This window comes from Pristiophorus japonicus, chromosome 4 (genome assembly GCF_044704955.1).
Source record: "Pristiophorus japonicus isolate sPriJap1 chromosome 4, sPriJap1.hap1, whole genome shotgun sequence".
NCBI lineage: Eukaryota > Metazoa > Chordata > Chondrichthyes > Pristiophoridae > Pristiophorus > Pristiophorus japonicus.
In genome coordinates this window covers 127,797,775-127,818,339 of record NC_091980.1, presented here as the reverse complement: position 1 = coordinate 127,818,339, position 20,565 = coordinate 127,797,775, and the positions used below count along the sequence as shown (strand labels likewise).

General features: G+C 43.9%; 1 pseudogene; it reads right to left on the bottom strand.

Moving 5' to 3' along the window:
• Nucleotides 1-272: 272 nt before the first annotated feature.
• Nucleotides 273-19,771, bottom strand: LOC139262491 (ferritin heavy chain B-like; annotated as a pseudogene).
• Between the last annotated feature and the right edge of the window lie 794 nt (nt 19,772-20,565).

Below are 20,565 nucleotides of genomic sequence, written 5' to 3'. Positions count from 1 at the left end.
GTCACCCATTATAACTGCTGCACCTTTATTGCACGCACCCCTAATTTCATGTTTGATGCCCTCCCCAACATCACTACTACTGTTTGGAGGTCTGTACACAACTCCCACTAACGTTTTTTGCCCTTTGGTGTTCTTTATTTAAAGGTTTACATATATAACAACAATAGCGATGAGAATGGGATAATCGGGAAAAAAAAGCTGCAATTTCTGTTGGTGGATGAGTCAACCAACTGACAGAGAGACTTTGAGAGCTTCTCTGTTTTGATTAACAGCTACAAACCCAAGATAAATTGCAAGCACACTTGTCTGAACTGAGTCCAGATGGCCACACCTATGGGAATAATAGGGGGCTTGGGGTAGTTTCAATGCGAGTGTGAAAGTTTTGAAGCATATGTGGAGTGGCTAGAAATGTTGATCACTGCAAATAATATCATCGAAGTTCCCAATGATGAAAACCATAACCGGGTGGTGTTGGAAAGACAACGGACGATTTTCTTAACTGAAACAGGTCCCGAGGTGTATGAAATCCTAAAAAATTTGCTTGTACCTGTCAAGCCAAAGGACACAACTCTTAAGCAGATTCTAGAACAGCACTACAGCCCTGAGCCCCTGGAAATTGCTGAAAGTTATCATTTCGGTATACGAGATCAGTTAACCGAAGAAAATATCATTGAGTACATTGTAGCATTAAAAAAGCTATCCATTCACTGTAATTTCGGAAACTTTCAGGACCGAGCATTGCATGACGGCTTTGTTTGTGGCATGAAAAATGATGTGATCAGAAGAAAGTTATTGACAACTCCTAACTTGACTTTTGATTTAGCTTGTCAGACAGTTATGTCAATGGACATGGCCGACCAATATTCCCGAGAATTTCATACTATATCCAGTCATCAGACAACTGAGGTGAATCGCTTGCAGGTTAAAAGTAAACGGCAGTTAGGCCCCAAAGTCCCAGAAACTGGCAATGGTAACAGAGCATTGAAGTCCTGCTATCGGTGCCTGGGACAACACATTTCTCAAAGTGGTCCATATGTGAAGGTTGAGTGTTTCATCCACAGGAAAACTGGGCATCTTGCGAAGGCATGACGACCGAAGGGTAAACCAGCTTTCAAAGCTATAAGTAGAAATCCCCAGAGACTATATAGCATGGAAGAAAAACAACAGGATGAGGAGGTTTTAGAGCTACACATCATCAGGAGCACGAGGTTAACTAACAGCGAATCAAAAAGTATCATAATCCACATAGATGTTGCAGGAACCAAGATACCCATGGAAATCGACACTGGTGCATCCATGAGTGTAGTACCGGAGTCGCTATACCAAGACAAATTGCGAGATTTCCCATTGGAGAAATCCAAGATAGAGCTGTGAGGCTACTCGGGAGAGAACATTCCTGTGGTAGGTCGTATCACCGTACAGGTGAAATACAAGGATCAATTTCAGAGCTTGCCTCGAATAATAGTGGCAGGAGACAAGCCTGCCTTACTCGGATGAAATTGGTTGGGATCACTGAAGCTGGAGTGGAGTGAGATTTTTCGTGTTGAAACGAGATTTGCATCATAGGATGATGTCATCAAGAATTATCTGAAGGTGTTCTGCGAAACAGGCAGTCCAATCCAAGGCTTCAAGGCGAGTGTCAGGGTACAAAAGGACGCTAGATTGATTTACTGCAAGCCACGTCCCGTACCATATGCACTCAAGGAGAATGTTGAGCAAGAACACAAAAGACTAGAGACTAAGGACATTATTTCTAAGATAGATCTATGTCATTGGGCTACACCCAATGTTGTTGTACCTAAGTCCGATGGTAAGATAAGATATAAAGTAACCGTAAACCAGGTTCGAGAGGGTAAGCTACATTGCCAAATGTAGAAGATTTGTTCACAACACTGAGAAGTGGTCAGATCTTCTCAAAGTTGGATCTTACGAATGCCGACTTACAGCTCGAACTAGATGAGGAGTCCAAGTCATGGTTGACTATAAATACTCATCTCGGCCTATGTCTATTTAATAGACTACCATTTGGAGTGTCTTTCGCCCCTGTCATATTGCAAGGGGCGATGAACCAGATTTTGCAAGGTATAGAAGGGGTAGTATGTTATATAGATGACATACTCATTTCAGCACCAAATAGGCAGATTCATAATAATATATTGAATCAAGTCCTCAAACAGCGAGAGAAGCACAGAGTACAAGCGTCTACTCGCTAGTGTGAGTTATTTCAAAACTCAGTGGAGAATTTAGGGTACAGAGTCGATAAAGATGGTTTGCATCCATCCAAGGGAAAGCTGGATGCAATCAGAAATGCGCCCAATCCCAAGAATGTCACTGAACTTAGATCATTTTTGGGTCTTTTGATCTATTATGGAAAGTTCCTACCAAATTTGGCTACAGTGTTACATCCACTGAATTAACTATTGAAAAAACAGGTCCATTGGAAGTGGTCAGAAGAATGCGATACAGCATTCAAGGAGTGTAAAAGCAAATTGGTAGAGAACACCATGTTAGTTCATTATGACGTTGTTCTGGATCGATAATAATAGACCCAGGTTCTGGATCTGGATGAATGTTAAATAAGAGACAAGACAAATGACAAAACACCGTTTACTGAGAGAAAAGAAACATAATACAGTTTACGAAGAAAAGAGAAGTATGATAAGATGTAACAAAGCTCACAGTCTTCAGCCCGTCGGGAACTCCGCAACGACGGCTGGTCAGGAGCCTTGGGGGTCCCGGCACCGCTCGCGAATCATGGTCCAAGGTGAAGTTCAAAGAGCTACTGGACAGTTCCATTCCTTTATACTATTGAACAACCATGGGTGCATGTGGCTTATGGCCAACTCCTAATCTGTAAGGCCCCAGCTGATCTTCCACAAAGCATGAGACCTCGAGGCGCCGATCGTCCCATAAACAAGATGGTGTGCGCATCAAGGGTTCACTCTCTATCTCTCTCTCTGCATCAAGAACATTCCACGAGGCATGAAGCTGAAAACACACTGTAAATGTCAGAATATCATAATTAACCCAATGTGATTAACCCTATACAATACAGGCATATCTAAGGAGATCAAGTGAGCATGTGATCCCTCTCCATATGGAGTTGGGGCAGTGATCTCTCATGTACTACATAATGGGGAGGAGACACCAAGTGCTTTTGCTTCAAGCGCTCTCAGTGCCAATGAGCGTAACTATGCGCAAATCGAAAGAAAAGCATTGGCATTAATTTTTGGGGTCAAGAAGTTCCACAAATACTTGTATGGTCATAAGTTTACCATCATTACGGACCATAAGCCACTGATAGTGATCCTCCTTCCAAAGTCCCCAGTTCCAACATTAGCTTCAGCCCGAATGCAGAGATGGGCTTTGATTTTGTCAGCATATACATAGGATATTGAATACAGATGATCAGCTGATCACAGTAATGCTGATGCTATGTCTAGATTGACTTCCCCATCACAAGTTACACCCGATAGGGAAGAAGTGTTCTATTTTTCATACAATGATGAACTGCCAGTCACAGCTGAAGAGATTGATAGAGCAACCAAACTTGACGCAGTTATGTCAAAGGTGTATGATAGTATTGCAAATGGCTGGCCAAACTAGGTAACAGACAAAGATATTCATCCATTCTTCATTCGTAGGAATGAATTATCAGTCGATAAAGATTGTATTGTGTGGGGTGCAAGAGTGGTTATACCAAATAAATTCAGGTCCAAATTATAAGGAGACCTCGATGACCAGCACCTGGGAATGTGCTTGACCAAGAGTTTTGCATGCAGTTACTTATGGTGGCCAGGTCTAGATAAAGATATAGGCCGAGAACCTCCACTTTTTATGCCTGTTTAATGTCCACTTAACACCCATTTAACTGCTGAAATGATGTGTAATGCCCAGATAGCGCCCATTTTTGCACAAAATAGAAACTGATGGCTTTTTTAGGAGACTTAACGCCACGCGTTATTTTCCAAATGGGCTTAACACCGAGAAATTATATTACTGCCCGCCCACTTTTTTGGGGCGGAATCAGCAGAATGGGCGATTTCAATGCCCATATTATCGCCCAGCATTACTTTCCTCATGGACTTAACACCGAAATTCAATAATAATACCCGGCGACTGTTTTTTGTCGTAAAGAGCATATTTACCCAAACTAGCGGCCATGGAGATCGCCCACCTTCAATTTCACCACCTCCCACACATATCGCCCAGAATATTGCCCGCTCAAAAAACCGCCCACAAAAAGTGGAACTAACCAGGACGGATGCCAGCAGTGTGGCTGGCATTTGTGAAGTCCCACTCTTACTTGAGGAACTGATATCGGAAAGATTTGCCTGAAAGAGTGCTGATGTGAGTGATAACACTGACACATTGCTGTGTGTGTGCAGCTCCGACATCAATGGTGCCCATCAACTTGGTGCTAGTTAAAGTTTACGTTGATTGATGTTAAGTTGTATTTAACACTTTCACGGTAAGGAATCACCAGTGTGTAATGGTCCAGTTATAAGAGTTTATGCGCAACAAGGTTATGTTCAATAACAAAAGTTTAACACCAACATTAGTCTGAAATCATAAGTGACACAGCCAATAACACCAAACCCCCACCCACATCCCACTTTTTCCACCATTGACATAAATCACATGGTCAACATGTCAGCAACACAGAATACAAAGGCAAAGCAGGAGCATGGTCCCCAGCCCCCATACATTGGAACAAATTGCATACACGCAGTTAGAGATATAACACAGCCATCACCTGTGCACATGCACCTCACTTTCCTTCCCCCCTCTTTTTCTTCTCCCCACCTCTATCCCTTCTCCTCCTTGATCCACGGTGCCTGGCTGAGGAGCTCCTCAGGCAGTGCCTCATTGGAGGGGATAAAGGCAGATGCATTGGTTGGATGGGTACAGGAGCGGGGGTTGCCGAGGGGGCAACATTCACTGATGCAGAAGCAGGATCTTGATCCTTGTTCGCATCTGTCATTTGCAGTGGTGGTGCTGAACCTAGGGGTGTAGTGCCACACTCTGGGACCACTAGGAGGGCTGTGGCAGCAGTGTTCCTAGCTATCACATCCAGAGACTCCGACCTGCGTGGAATGTACTTGGACATGGTAGCCAGTTGTCGGGATATGCCCCGCAAAGCTTCGATGAGCTGGGCACCAATGTCTACAGTCATCCTAGACAACTGAACAAACTCTTCGCTGTCATGTCGCGCTCGTGGAACAGACCTGCCGCGTCCATGATGCCTCCGTGGGGTCGGCACCATCCTGGAGACAAATGGGCTGCCCTGTGGTGAGGTGATTGGGGCCGGCTCCTCCAGAGTGGAGGCGGGAATGAGCTTGAGTCTAATAGATGGCCTTGGGGTAGAATGGGTTCTGGAGCATCGCGAGGCAGGTTCTTCGAAGTCCGCGCTCTCATCAGTCGAGAACAGACCCAGCGGATTGACGGGCGTCAATCGGAACTCCTCAGCACCAGATGTAGTAGGATTGTCCGCAGACTCCTGCTCCGCGCCCCCAACTTCTGGCCTCTGTGGCCTTGCCTGGTGGCTAAGCTGCAAGACACAAATGAGGTTGTTAGAGGAGAGGGGGGTGCTCGGGTGACAAGGTGAGTTCAGTACTACACACAGCATATGCACGACAAAAGCACCACCGCTCCCAAAATCATCGCAGACATCACATTTCATGACCATCAACACATTGTGGATTGCAATGATTTTCATTAGGCTAGCATTATTTCTATGACACTTTTATAAATCATCTATCATACATGATTGGTCGGATATGAGTTGGTGTGGCATCTATTGACTTCACATCAAGCATCGGTGTAAGCTTTATTCATATGGCATCACTTCAAGGTCTGCAGATGCATCCGTGGCTGTCCAGGGGCTGCTTCCCCACGAGTGCGAGCACTCGCTCCTCCATCTTAGTAATATCGCTGGGGACTGGTGGCCTCTGCATGGACCTCATTGTCGATAGCTCCTTCTGTAAAAGGTGACAGGATGACATGGCATGAGATCATTGTGTGATATAATTGCTAGGTACTGTCACAGACACTGATACAACACATAACCGACAGATGTAATCATGATTATTATGATTATTATCATTCTTTACCTAAAGACGTACACCATGACCGCAGGCTTTGAGTCAAACATTCCCAGTCAAAGTGCAAGACCTCACATCTGCTGATAGTCACTCATGACTGTTACAAATCAAATTATATAAATGTATAAGTACATGTAAATCAATATAATACTTACTCTGGTGGACCCCACAAGGTTGTTCCATCGTTTGCGGCATTGGTTGCCGTCACGTACCTTGGTGGTCGCTGATGAGACCACCTCTGTTATCTTGGTCCATATCCTCTGGTAGGCCTTTGGGGTGGGCTTCCCACGCCCACCCTGTGTCAAATCACCCCAGCATGACTCAACCTCCTGCAAGAGGGAGGCATTTGCCTCGTCCGAGAAACTCCTGGCTTTTTTACGGCCTCCAATATGACCCCCTCCCACCTCACTGCTCTCTCCAGCATCAGTCTCCACAGCGTGCTGTGATGCCTCCTCCTCTCCCTCCATTATAGGGAAAATTTGGTCCAAGTATCTGGCTGTTAACAGACACTTTTTGTTTGCCTACTTGCTGTGAAGCTGTAAAGTCTCCCTCCTTCCACCCAAAGCAGCCACATCACACAAAGCCACGCCTTCAGTCCTCTGAGCTCCCTCTCTCTCTGACTCCTCTTCTGCGCATGTCATGGTGACCCTTGATCTCTGAATCACGGGAATCGAGCGATACCATGCTGTTGCTAAGGATAGCCACACTTGACGGCAGCAGGTCAAAAAAATGTAATGCTACCACCCATTTGATATCGCTCACGATAACTTCCATTTTCAAAAATGTAAACTAGGTGTTTTGAGAATGGTTGAGAAGTGGGCATCTGAAAACCCACTTTTACCGCCACACTGGAAATAACGCACACTTTTGGGCGATAAGCTCAAAAGTGTAGGTTCCAGCCCATAGAGTACTTCGTCAGTGAGTGTACGACATGTCAATCGGTAAGCAACAAACCACCATCAGTACCATTACAGCCATGGAAATGGCCTCCCAGGGTGTGGCAAAGGCTACATATCGATTTTGCTGAGCTAGAAGGACAACAGTTGTTCATTGTGATTGATAGCCTTTCAAAGTGGGTCGAGGTGTTTCCAATGTGGAAAATAACAACATGTAAAACATTAGACATTTTACGAAGATTATTTTCTTCATTTGGCCTCCTGAAGAAATTGTTTCTGATAATGGACCACAATTTCGTTTGGAAGAAGTTGCACAGTTTAGGAGCAAAAATGGTGTGAAACATACCAAGGTTCCACCGTACCAACCTGCTTCGAATGGTGCAGCAGAGCGCACTGTACAAATTGTAAAACGTGCCCTCATCAAACAGATGTTGGATCCAAATCCAAAGAAGCGACAGTTGTCATTGGACCAAAAATTGGCTACTTTTCTAATTACGTATCGTAATACTCCTCATACAACTACTGGTAGAACACCAGCAGAGTTGTTTCTCAAATGACAGCCACGAACCAGATTCTCGTTGTTAAAACCAAACTTGGCACAGTTCGTAGAAGAGAAACAATTAAGACAGAAAGAGAATCATGATAGAGGTAGTGTAAAAGAGAGAAGTGTGAAATTAAATCAGAAGGGAGCGTGAAGAACCATAGATGGTTAAAGTGGTTACTAGAGTGAAGATATGTGGTCCTCGCATATATTTGGTCAAGATGTTTGTTCGTGGACAGGTTAGGTTTGTTCACATTGATCATACTTTGCCTACAGACATGAAAGTAGTTGAAGGTGGGAATGATTCAATTATTTTGACTCATCAGATAGTTTTGATACACCAGTAGCATATCCTACATCCAATGTACTGGAAACAAATCCAAGAGAAATTCAGAACTTAAGTCTGAGTCTGAGTCAGGCTAACAAACAGTTTGAAGTTAGAGAGAGTTCAAATGGAAATCAAGGGCATCACTTGGAGGAAAACTTTCCTCAGGATCAGTCTCGAATGAGTTTAAATTCGACACAATGTTTGGAAGGTTTTGTTCGAGAACAAAGGTAACCGCTTTGAAATAGAAAAGAAGTGGTTCAGCTTGATTTGTAAATATGGCAAAATAAGTCCATATCTTTTGTTATGTATAACCATGCAAGTTATGTATGATGATTATTTTATTATAATTACTTCTTCATTGGAAGAAGTGTAATATATATGGCGCCACATGTGGACTACTGTGGTACTGCAGCCAGAGCTGTGTTAAAATAAAAAGGGAACAGGTCACCTGACTAGAGTTCCGGAGTGTTCAGCCATCTTAAAGTTGTGTGTTTGTTTCTGAGTTGGACTGAAGATATAACAGATGGAAAAATGAAATTAGTGAGCCAGTTGGATTTTTACAACAATCGAAAAGTCCATGGTTTCTGATATGTTTGTTTTTAATTTTAAGCTGAATCCAAATTATCATCGTTGCATTTGAACTCACATTCCGTGCATTATTAGTCCAGGCCTCTGAATTACTAGTCCAGTAACATAACCACTGCACTATTGTACCCCTAACATAGAGATGGAAAAATGACTGAATCTCCTCTTTCCCTCTTGGAGTCAGGATAGGTTAAAGGCTGCAATGAGACTAAGGTAATTCCGTATGAATTATGTCCTGGTAACCACTGGCAGTTGAATTCTAACAACAGTTTAGATAATTCATAACTGATGGGAAAGGCTCATATCCATTAATTGCAAATTAACTATTTGGTCCATTAGAGTCAACAATTACATTTAGATTAATATGATTCGAAGAGAAAACTGCACAATGTTAAATCATTCTCCATGACCATTGGCCTAGTTCACAGAGGCTGGTAGTTATGTCTTGTATATAGGTTAGCAGTTTACTTTAAGATACCCAACTATGTTACAGTTCTTCCTTTCCACACGATATGTAAAATTAGTGAGGCCTCATCCGGCATTCCTTGTGCTTTGGATCGATACCTGTTTTAGCGACACTTTCCTGGTGTTCCCAAAATAGAAAGACTATCAACAGCAGTTCTTGGGGGTTGTCCATTCAGAAGGTGCAGACTCTGTACTGTAACAGCATGCCCTTGGCAAAGTGGTTCAAATATGAGGGGCAATACCATATACAGAGTTCACCTGAACCTCTTTCTCCAGTTCACCCAAATTTAAAACCAGTTAAAGAATAAGATTAGACTTGTAGCTATGACCATTTTAGGCCACCATTGAATCAAAGGCAATATTCTGGAGGGGAAGAGATTAAAACAGCCACATGCCCAAGCAAATCAGGTTTGTTCAAGATCACAACTAATTCCTCAGCAGAAGTAGTTCTTGTTTAATGCAAGGTCACACGACATTGATCTGAAAATGTGCTCAGTTGCTTAAAAGTAGAAAAGGAACAAAGCAAAATACTGCGGATGCTGGAAATCTGCAAAAAAAAAGAAAATGCTTTAAATACTCAGCAGGTCAGACAGTATCTATGGAGAGAGTAACAAAGATATTGTTTCAGGTCAATGACCTTCTGTCAGAACTGGTCAAAGGTAGAAACAGATTTTAAGGAAGTTCAGGGGCAGGGCAAGCGTGGGGGAGGGAAGGAAAGAACAAATGGGAAGGTCTGTGATAGGGTGGAAGGCAGGAGTGATTAAATGACAAAAGCTATGAAAGTGCGAAGCAAAAGGAGATGGCAATGGGACAAGTAAAGGAACAAAAGATGGGTCGAGAAGAGGTGTAAATGGGTGCAGCAGTATCATCAACAGCTGACATCTGAAAAAAATAGGAACAGAGGTTTTGGTCTGAAATTGTTGAACTTGATGCTGAGTCCAGAAGGCTATAACGTGCCTAATAGAAAGCTGAGGAGCTTATGTTGAGCTTTGTTGGAACAGTGCAAGAGGCCGATAACAGAGAGGTCAGAGTGGGAGTAGAGCGGAGAATTAAAGTGACAGGTGACCGGAAAATCTGGATCATGCTTGCGTACTGAACGGAGGTGTTTTGCAAAGCGGTCACCCAATCTGCGTTTGGTCTCTCCAATGAAGAGGGATGCATCGTGAGCAGGGAATACAGTATACTAAATTGTAATTGTACAAGTAAATCGCTGTTTTACTTGGAAGGAGTGTTTGGGGATCTGAACAGTGGAATGGGAGGAGGTAAAAGGGTAGGTGTTGCATCTACTTCATGTGAATGTGCCATAGAAAACGGAGGGAGTGTTGGAGGTGATTGAGGAGTGGACCATGGTGACACGGAGGGAGAAGTCCCTTAGGAATGCTGAAAGGGGAGGGGAAGGGCAGATGTGTTTGGTGCTGGGAGGTGGTAGAAATGGTGGAGGATTATCCGTTGAATGTGATGGCTGGTGGGGTGAAAGGTGAGGACAAGTGGGACAGTATTGTGGTTTTGGGCGGGAGGGGAAGGGGTGAGAGCAGAGCTGCGGGAAATGAAATGGACATGGTCAAGGGCCATGTCCACCATGGAGAGGATATGGTGCTGAAACCTCAGCTCAGGGTCAAATAGGATGGCTTGGTTGTGAACAGTCTGGTTCAGCCTCAGATAGTGGCCAGGAAGAGGGATGGAGTCTGAGGCTGGGGAACGGAGTTTGTGGCGGGGAAGTTTATTTAAAAATAAGTACCTGATTCGTGTTGTAATACTTTTATTGAATGGATATAACAAAGTTTGTTGTGCAGCTGACCGCACTCTAGAAATATTACAGAATAGTGTAAGATATTGACCTATTGTGACACCATATTCTAGATTACTAACACTCACCAAATCATGGGACATGAGGAGATTCGACATACCTCATATAAGAGACAAGAAGCATTCATACCCGCCTTTCTTAGATATTTTCTTTCTTATTTTGGCCTCATTGGCCGATGTGGAAGAACGTGAGGCGGACGCAGCTGAGATGGCTATGTAGGGGCAAAGCAGTCTATGACATCACACAGAGTGTCAACAGCAAGTGATGTCAGAGGAGGTGGTTCGCACTGGAGAAAGGCAGTTTGGGTTTGTTCTTGTCATGTATTTGCTTCATGGGATCTTTGCTTATGAATTCACAGCAACACATTGCTATTAAGAAATAGTTAGTTTATTAACAAAGGTTTAACAATCACACTACACATTACAATTCATCCCCCAGACTCACAATCACCTGCCTCATCGTGGATCCACTAATCCCAACTGGTTGGGGTTTTATTGAGTCCTGTGAACATCACATGACTGGCTAAGCCACTCCCAACTCAACAGCTCTAACACTATTTTAATATAAATTTAAATCAAGTGCCCCCTTTTGGTAAGGGCACTAGAATCCACAAATTTACAAACGAACTGGGAACTTTGCCAAATTAAATTAAAATTCTGTTCTCAGGATTGACGGTGCACTCCAGTCCCTCCGGTGCCCAAGTCTCACAGAAGGGCGCAAGCATACCGATGGATACCGCGTGCTCTATCTCCAGGGACACCTTAGAAACATAGAAAATAGGTGCAGGAGTAGGACATTCAGCCCATTGAGTCTGCACCACCATTCAATAAGATCATGGCTGATCATTCACCTCAGTACCCCTTTCCTGCTTTATCGCCATACCCCTTGATCCCTTTAGCCATAAGAGCCATATCTAACTCCCTTATATATATCCAATGAACTAGCATCAACAACTCTCTACAGTAGGGAATTCAACAGGTTAACAACTCTGAATGAAGAAGTTTCTCCTCGACTCAGTCCTAAATTGCTTATCCTTAGACTGTGTCCTCTGGTTCTGGACTTCCCCAACATCGGGAACATTCTTCCTGCATCTAACCTGTCCAGTTGAGTCAGAATTTTATATATTTCTATGACATCCCCTCTCATTCTTCTAGTGAATACAGGCCCGGACGATCCAGTCTCTCCTCATATGTCAGTCCTACCATTCCGGGATTCAGTCTGGTAAAGCTTCGCTACACTCTCTCAATAGCAAGAATATCCTTCCTCAGATTAGGAGACCAAAACTGAACACAATATTCCACTGGTTCTCCCTTGTCCACTCTACTAGTTGAAGTGAACGTAGCCGCAGAAGAGAAGTGGGCAGTCGGACTGAATGCTCCCTCGACCGCCCGCTGCCTGGACCGGTTATTGGCCACCTTGGCCAAGCCCAGGAGCAGTCCTACAAGGAGGCCCTCCGACCTGCCTTCTCCCCTCCGCACCGGGCGCCCAAAGATTAGGAGTGTGGTGAACCTGATATATTTTGTGATGTGTACGTAAACAGTTAACTATTAGCGTAGTTCTGAGCTCAGAGCGAGGAATGCCTGCAGCTGAAACACATCCCTGTTCAGCATCTTTGTAGTGGAGTATTTAAAATTAACACTTAGCACCAGGTCTGGATTTGAAGATTCAAGTAGTCTTTAATTTCTTGCAAGGGAGAGTCAATTCTGCAGTCAACCTGTTGCTAAGCTATCCGCACTTGCTCTCCCTGAACAAAGAAAACACAGAGCTCCTCGGCCTATAATGGTTGAAGATTCAATACATGAGTCATACATTGATTTGAATGGTCAAAACTCTTGTCACGCAAAGTAAATTTACAAACCTGACCACGTCTATCTCCAGTACTTTTCCATAAACCTCACCGTGTCCCAAAAGTTCATTAGCACATTGGAATGTTATCTTATCTCTCGTGCCTTGACCAGATAGAGTTTTTCAATTGTGTCACTTCTGACCCCTTGTCCTGTTTATCTGCCTCTCTGGGCTTCCTGTGGTTCAATAGTTTGGCCTCCTGTAATTGTCCTCACGTTACACAGCTTGTAACAATGAATTATTCTGATATGTTATTTCCCTTTAAAAAGCCTTATAAAGTTGACCACTACAAATCCTATGTCAGCTCGTTTTAATTCCGAGAGCCATTCTTAACCCTTTAATTATAACAGAGCTCGATAGCCCCACTTCCATGTTTAATTTGTATAAAAACTTGGCTAGACAACACTTGGAGACCTGTGCACAGTTTTGGTCTCCACAAAATCATAATAGTAAAGCACAGAATGAGGCCATTCAACCCATCGAGCACATCAACACCCACTCCAGTTAGTCCAGTTCTTTTCTGATAATCCCTGCAATTTTTTCTCCTTCATATATTTATCCAATTCCCTTTTGAAGGCTACTATTGAATCTGTTTCCACCACCTTATCAGACAGTGATTCAAAATCCTAATCACTCGTTGAGTTAAAACGCTTTTCTTCCTGTCGCTTCTGGTTCTTTTGCTAATCACCTTAATTCTGTGCCCTCTGATAATTGACATTTCAGCCATTGGAAACAGTTTCTGTTGATTGACAGAGCTAAACGATTCCACAATCAACGGATCAGATCAAAGCTCTGCAGTCTTGTCACATCCAGTCATGAATGATGGTGGATCATTAAACAACTAACTGGAGGAGGAGGCTCCATGAATATCTGCATTCTCGATGGCAGAGCCCAGTACACAAGTGCAAAATACAAGGCTGAGCCATTTGCAACCACCTTCTGCCAGAAGTGCCTCATGTATGATCCATCTCAGCCTCCTGCTGAGGTCCCCACCCTCACAGAAGCCAATCTTCAGACAATTCAATTTACTTGACTAGATATCAAGGAACAGCTGAGTGCACTGGATACAGCAAAGACTATGGGCCCAGACAACATCCCAGCTGTCGAGCTGAAGAATTGTGCTAAAGAACCAACTGCGCCTCTAGCCAAGCTGTTCCAGTTCAGCTACAACACTGGTATCTACCCAACAATGTGGAAAACTGCCCAGGTATGTCCTGTCCAGACAAATCCAATCCAGCCAATTACTGCCCCATCAGTTTATTCTCAACCATCAGCAATGTGATGGAAGGTGTCATCGACAGTGCTATCAAGCAGCACTTACTCACCAATAATCTGTTCACAGATGCTCAGTTTGGATTCAGCCGGGACCACTCGGCTACAGACCTCAGTAGAGCCTTGATTCAAACAGGGACAAAAGGGCTGAATTCCAGAGGTGAGATGAGAGTGACTGCCCTTGACATCAAGGCAGCATTTGATCGAGTGTGGCATCAAGGAATCTGCTAAAATTGAAGTCAATAGGAATCAGGGGGGAAGCTCTCCACTGCCTGGAGTCATACCGAGCACCACGGAAGATGGTTGTGGTTGTTGGAGGTGAATTTTTCTCAGCCACAGGACATAGCTGCAGGAGCTCCTGAGGGCAGTGTCCTAGGCCCAACCAGGTTCAGCAGCTTCATTAATGACCTTCCCTCTATCATAAGGTCAGAAGTGGGGAATGTTCGCTGATGATCGCACTGTTCAGTTCGAATTGCAACTCCTCAGAAAATGAAGCAGTCCACGCCCACAGGCGACAAGACTTGGACAACACTCAGACTTGGGCTGATAAGTGGCAAGTAACATTTGTGCCACACAGCGCCAGGCAATGACTATCTCCAGCAAGCGAGAGTCTAACCACCTGCCCTTGCTTTCAACAGAATTACCATTTCTAAATTCCCCTCTATTAATACCCGGGCGTCACCATTGACCAGAAATTTAAATGGACTAGTCTCATAAATACTGAGGTAACAAAAGTGGGTCAGAGGCCGGGTATTCTGCGGTGAGTGTCACACCTCCTGACTCCCCAAAGCCTTTCCACCATCTACAAGTCAGGAGTGTGATGGAATACTCTGCACTTGCTTGGACGAGTGCAGCTCCAACAATACTCACGAAGCTCGACAGCATCCAGAACAAAGCAGCCCACTTGACTGGCACCACCTTCAACATTCACTGCCTTCACCATGGCTGCAGTGTGTACCATCCACAAGATGCACTGCAGCAACTCACCAAGGCTTCTTTGGCAGCATTTGCTAACCCACGATCTCCAACAACTAGAAGGACAAGGGCAGCAGGCACATGGGAAAACCATCACCTGCAATTCCCCCTCCAAGTTACGCACCATCCTGACTTGGAAATATATCGCCATTCCTTCATCGGCACTGGATCGAAATCATTGAACTCCCTCTATAACAGCATTGTGGGAGTACCTTCATCACAAGGACTGCAGCAGTTCAAGAAGGCGGCTCATGGCCATCTTCTCAAGTGAAATTAGGGATGGGCAATAAATGCCGTCCTTGCTCGCGACACCTACAGACCGGAAAGAATAAAAAAATACATTAACATGGATAGACTAAAGGAAACAATTTAATTGCACCCAGTGCAGTTCTCAGCAAAGTTCCTAAATTAATTTGTAAGTACTGGAATATTGCAGCTCCAGCATCAACAATATTTGAATCCATTCCTGGGTGAGAAGGGGACAGACAGATATCCAGTAGGATTGGAAAGGGTGATTGCTATTTGGTGTGAATTGCACAATGAGATGAAATACAAATGGATAAATTTATGGAGGAGCTGCTGATATTGGATTTATAAATTGATCGACCAGACATGGGCGGTGCGGGGGTGGGGGGGGGGGAGAACTCTGCCGGGGCGGGGGGGGCGGGGGGGGGGGGCAAGTTTCAGGAGAAGTGTCTATTTAACTTGGGTGCTCTCCTTTATGCATTTATGAAATACATTTACTCATTCCAGGAGGATTATACTTTGCTGGACTCATCAAAGGCAAGTGTTCACTGGCTAGTCAACCATTAGGTGGGGTAGGAGGGGTCCTGGAACCAAGCCTAATCGTGTATCCTACGTGGGGTAAGGTAGAATAGTGGTTATGTTACTGGATAAGTAATTCAGAAGCCTGGGCTAATGATTCAGAGACAAAATCCCACCATGGGTGCTGCAGAATTTAAATTGTTAATTAATTAAATTAATCTGGAATAAAAAGCTAGTATCAGTACTGGTGATCATGGAACTAGCAGATTGTCATAAAAACCCATGTGTTTCTCAAATCTCCTTTAGGGAAAGAAATCTGCTGTCCTTACCCAGTCTGGCCTGTATGTGACTCCAGGTGCACAGCAAAGTGGTTGACTATCAACTGCCCTCTGAAATGGCCCAGCAAGGCATTCAGTGTTACAAGGCGGTTCACCTTCAAGGGCAATTAGAGATGGGCAATAAATGCTGGCCTTGAGCTCAGACATTACTGGTTGTATGGTAGTTACTTGCTTCTTTGCCCATATAGCTCAACAGGAAGTCTATAGCAGCAGTGGTAAACATAGAAACATAGAAATTAGGTGCAGGAGCAGGCCATTCGGCCCTTCAAGTCTGCACCGCCATTCAATAAGATCATGGCTGATCATTCAACCTCAGTACCCCTTTCCTGCTTTCTCTTAAAAAGGGAGGGAGAGAGAAAACGGGTAATTATAGACCGGTTAGCCTGAGATCAGTAGTGGGAAAAATGTTGGAATCAATCATTAAGGATGATATAGCAGCGCATTTGGAAAGCAGTGACAGGATCGGTCCAAGTCAGCATGGATTTATGAAAGGGATATCATGCTTGAGGAACCTTCTGGAATTTTTTGAGGATGTAACTACCAGATTGGACAAGGGAGAACCAGTGGATGTGGTGTATTTGGACTTTCAAAAGGCTTTTGACAAGGTCCCGCACAAGAGATTGGTGTGCAAAATTAAAGTGCATGGTATTGGGGGTAATGTAGTGACGTGGAGAGAGAACTGGTTGGCAGTCAGGAAGCAGAGAGTCGGGATAAACGGGTCCTTTTCAGAACGGCAGGCAGTGACTAGTGGAGTGCCGCAGGGTTCAGTGCTGGGACCCCAGCTCTTTACAATATACATTAACGATTTAGATGAAGGAATTGAGTGTAATATCTTCAATTTTGCAGAAGACACTAAACTGGGTGGCGGTGTGAGCTGTGAGGAAGACGCTAAGAAGCTGCACGGTGACTTGGACAGGTTAGGTGAGTGGGCAAATGCATGGCAGATGCAGTATAATGTGGATAAATGTGAGGTTATCCATTTTGGGGGCAAAATCACAAAGGCAGAATATTATCTGAATAGCGGCAGATTAGAAAAAGTGTCGGTGCAACGAGACCTGGGTGTCATGGTTCATCAGTCATTGAAAGATGGCATGCAGGTACAGCAGGCGGTGATGAAGGCAAATGGGCCTTTATTCACTGGCGTTTAGAAGAATGAGAGGGGACCTCATAGAAACTTGTAAGATTCTGACAGGACTGGACAGGTTAGATTCAGGAAGAATGTTCCCGATGTTGGGGAAGTCTAGAACCAGGGGACATAGTCTTCGGGTAAGAGGTGGGCCATTTAGGACTGATATGAGGAGAAACTTCTTCACTCAGAGTTGTTAACCTGTGGAACTCCCTGCCGCAGAGATTTGTTGATGCCATTTCATTATATATATTCAAGCGGGAGTTAGATATGGCCCTTACGGCTAAGGGGATCAAGAGGTATGAAGATAAAGCAGGAACAGGGTACTGAGGGAATGATCAGCCATGATCGTATTGAATGGGGGTGCAGGCTCGAAGGGCTGAATGGCCTACTTCTACACCTATTCTCTATGCTTTTATGTTTCTCCATATCCCTTGAGGCAATGGACCATATCCAACTCCCTTTTGAATATATCTAATGAACTGTCCTCAACAACTTTCTGTGGTAGAGAATTCCACAGATTAACCACTGTGAGTGAAGAAGTTTCTCCTCATCCTCGGTCCTAAATGGCTTACCTCTTATTCTTAGACTGTGAGCCCTGGTTCTGGAACTCCCCAGTAACAGGAACATTCTTCCTGCCTCTAACCTGTCCAATCCCATCAGAATTTTATATGTTTCTATGAGATCCCCACTCATTCTTCTAAACTCCAGTGGATACAAATACATCGCAATTACAGCATAGTAAATTTCATAGGACTGAATCCAATAACACTGTTATGCAGCTCAGTGTAATTCTTGTTTGATGTAAACCACATTATGTTAATTGAAAAATAAACAAATCAAACTGACAAGGAGACAAAACCCAGTCCAATGTTGAACAGGTTATTTACATTTTACATCAGGAGGCCAACTCTCACAGCTCTTTGTACAAGTCACATGTCATCATTCACTACAGGATTAGAGGTCCCAATTAAATAAATACAAGTACTGAACACAATAAGCTTGATCCCATCAGTCAGTTTAATCACTCTCCCCCAGGGAGTGCTTGTCAAACATGTACTCTCCCAGGCCATTCTCAGGGGCTCCCAGTCTCTTCAGGTTGGTGATGTGATCTCCAAGCTTCTTGATCATCTTCACTTGTTCATCCAAGTAGTGGGTCTCCAGGAAGTCACACAACTGAAAGAGGGAAACTAGTTATGTCCAGCAGCAGATATCAAGGAATGTCAGCTTCCCCTTCAGAGTTTGGATTTTAATCCTTTCAACTGGAGGATAGTCATCAAGTGGTACAATGGAGATTGATGGAATTACTGCATCATTAGATTAAACTTACTGCACAATAGGTGCTCAGTTAGTGGAATCCCTGACACATTTACAAGTCAATGTCCACAGTAGGCCAATTCCCCCATCCCTTCCCACTGGTTCCAAATAAAGACCATTGAGTCACCTACACAAAGCTATTGGGCATAGAGATCTTTTAATTGGGCCCAAGCACAGCAAGGTTCCACAACCTCCAACTTACCCAAAAGACCACATTAAAAATCATTAACAACTTACATGAGGGTCAGTGCTCCCAGTGGAGAGTTTGTGCAGATCCAGCAGACTCTGGTTCGCATTCTTCTCCATCTGCAGAGCTCTCTGCATCACCTCCAGACCATTGCTTCACTCATCCTGCTCTGGTTCCTGGAAAGAAAGAAAATTGTAAGAATTCACTGAATGGATTAAACAAACATTAGAACATATTTCAAGAAATTAAGGGTGCAATGAAAAGTATAAGTTATGAGCAGATATGTCAGTTTAATGGCAATTTTATATTCTATCACAACCACTGGAATCATATTGATACAGCAAATATATTTAAGGGGAAGCTAGGCAAGTGCATGTAGAGAAAGGAATAGAACAATATGCTGATGGGGTGAGATGAAGCAAGGTGGGAGGCAGCTCACTGGAGTATAAACACCGGCAAAGACCAGTTTGGCTAAATGGCCTGTGTGCTGTAAATTGGAACCAATTGCTTTAGTACATATGGGAACATTTAGTCTAAGGGGAAGAGAGAAGGCTACTCCTTTATTGAATCTAACCTTGATGTCCGCCAAGATGATCTGTCCTCCACACCGATTCTGGAATTCCATCAGTTTCTCAGCATGCTCACGTTCCTCATGTGACTGCTCCTTGAAGAACTCAGCAAAGTGACGCAGGGCAACATCATCCCGGTCAAAGTAGAAAGACTATGGAGAGATCAGAAGAGTAGTTGATTCTTCAATGACTGCCCCAGCATCATCCATACTGGACTTAAAGCCAACCACAATATTTTGCCTTCTTTCAAGGATTCAAAGTTACACTGAACTTGCATATACATAGTCATGGAAACAATCCTTTGATACCCTTACCCAGTAATAAATCTTGGCCCAGCAGCCGTTATTTTTTGGGGGGGGGGATTCTGAATTCCTTGCATTGAATGCAGAATGTATTCCAAATAAACTTCATCAACAAGCTCAAAAAGATCTGAGGAATGAGAGTCATGAAGATTCAAGATACTCAGAATAGATAGACTGGGAACAGCACAATTTCCTAAATTCACATTACATAGTCTCCATTGTGAAATGGCAAAAACACAAAACTCACCATAGAGAGATAAACATAGGAGGAATAGAGCTCCATGTTGATCTGCTTGTTGACAGCATCCTCACAGTCCTGGTGGTAATTCTGACGCACTTGAGAAGCCATCTTTATTCTTTTTTTACAAATCTAAACTTTGTTAAAGCACTAAACTAAAATTTAACTACCCTCAAACTCCTGTATTTAAACTGCTGGATAATACAGGGCGTGGCAGCCTAGATGATGAGTGACAGTCCTCAATACCCAATCAGAAGTTGCAGCCTCTCAGAGCACCAATCAACTAAAGGGAGGAGGGGAGATGGACTCCCAGAGCCAGTCAGATCTTTGAAGAATGAACATCATTGGCTGACAACTCAATGAGGATCTCAATTGTCCTAACTTTCCTCAACTATTTTGTGTGGAACAATAAATCAAGTGCCCCCTACTAGAGGAACACTAAAACTGACAAATTCATCAAATTAACTTTTACAATTATTTTGGTAGAAACATTAATTCAAGTGCCCCCTTGTTTTTTGAGGGCGCCAAAAACACAAATTAACAATTGAACATAAAGGGAACCTTTGTCAAATCAAATCAAATTAAATCAAATTAAAATTCTGTTCCGGGTTGAAATGGTGCACTCCAGTCCCTCCGGCGCCCACCTCTCGCGGCAGGCCCCGAGTGTACCACTGGACACTGCGTGCTCCAACTCCAGGGACACCCTGGCTCGGATGAAACCGGAGAAGAGAGGCAGGCAGTCGGGCTAAACGACCCCCTCAACCGCCCACAGCCTGGATCGGTTAATGGCCACCTTGGCCATGCCCAGGAAGGGTCCTACAAGGAGGCCTTCCGACCTGCCCACTCCCCTCCGCACAGGTTGCCCAAAGATCAGGAGCATGGGACTGAAGTGCAACCTTAATTTG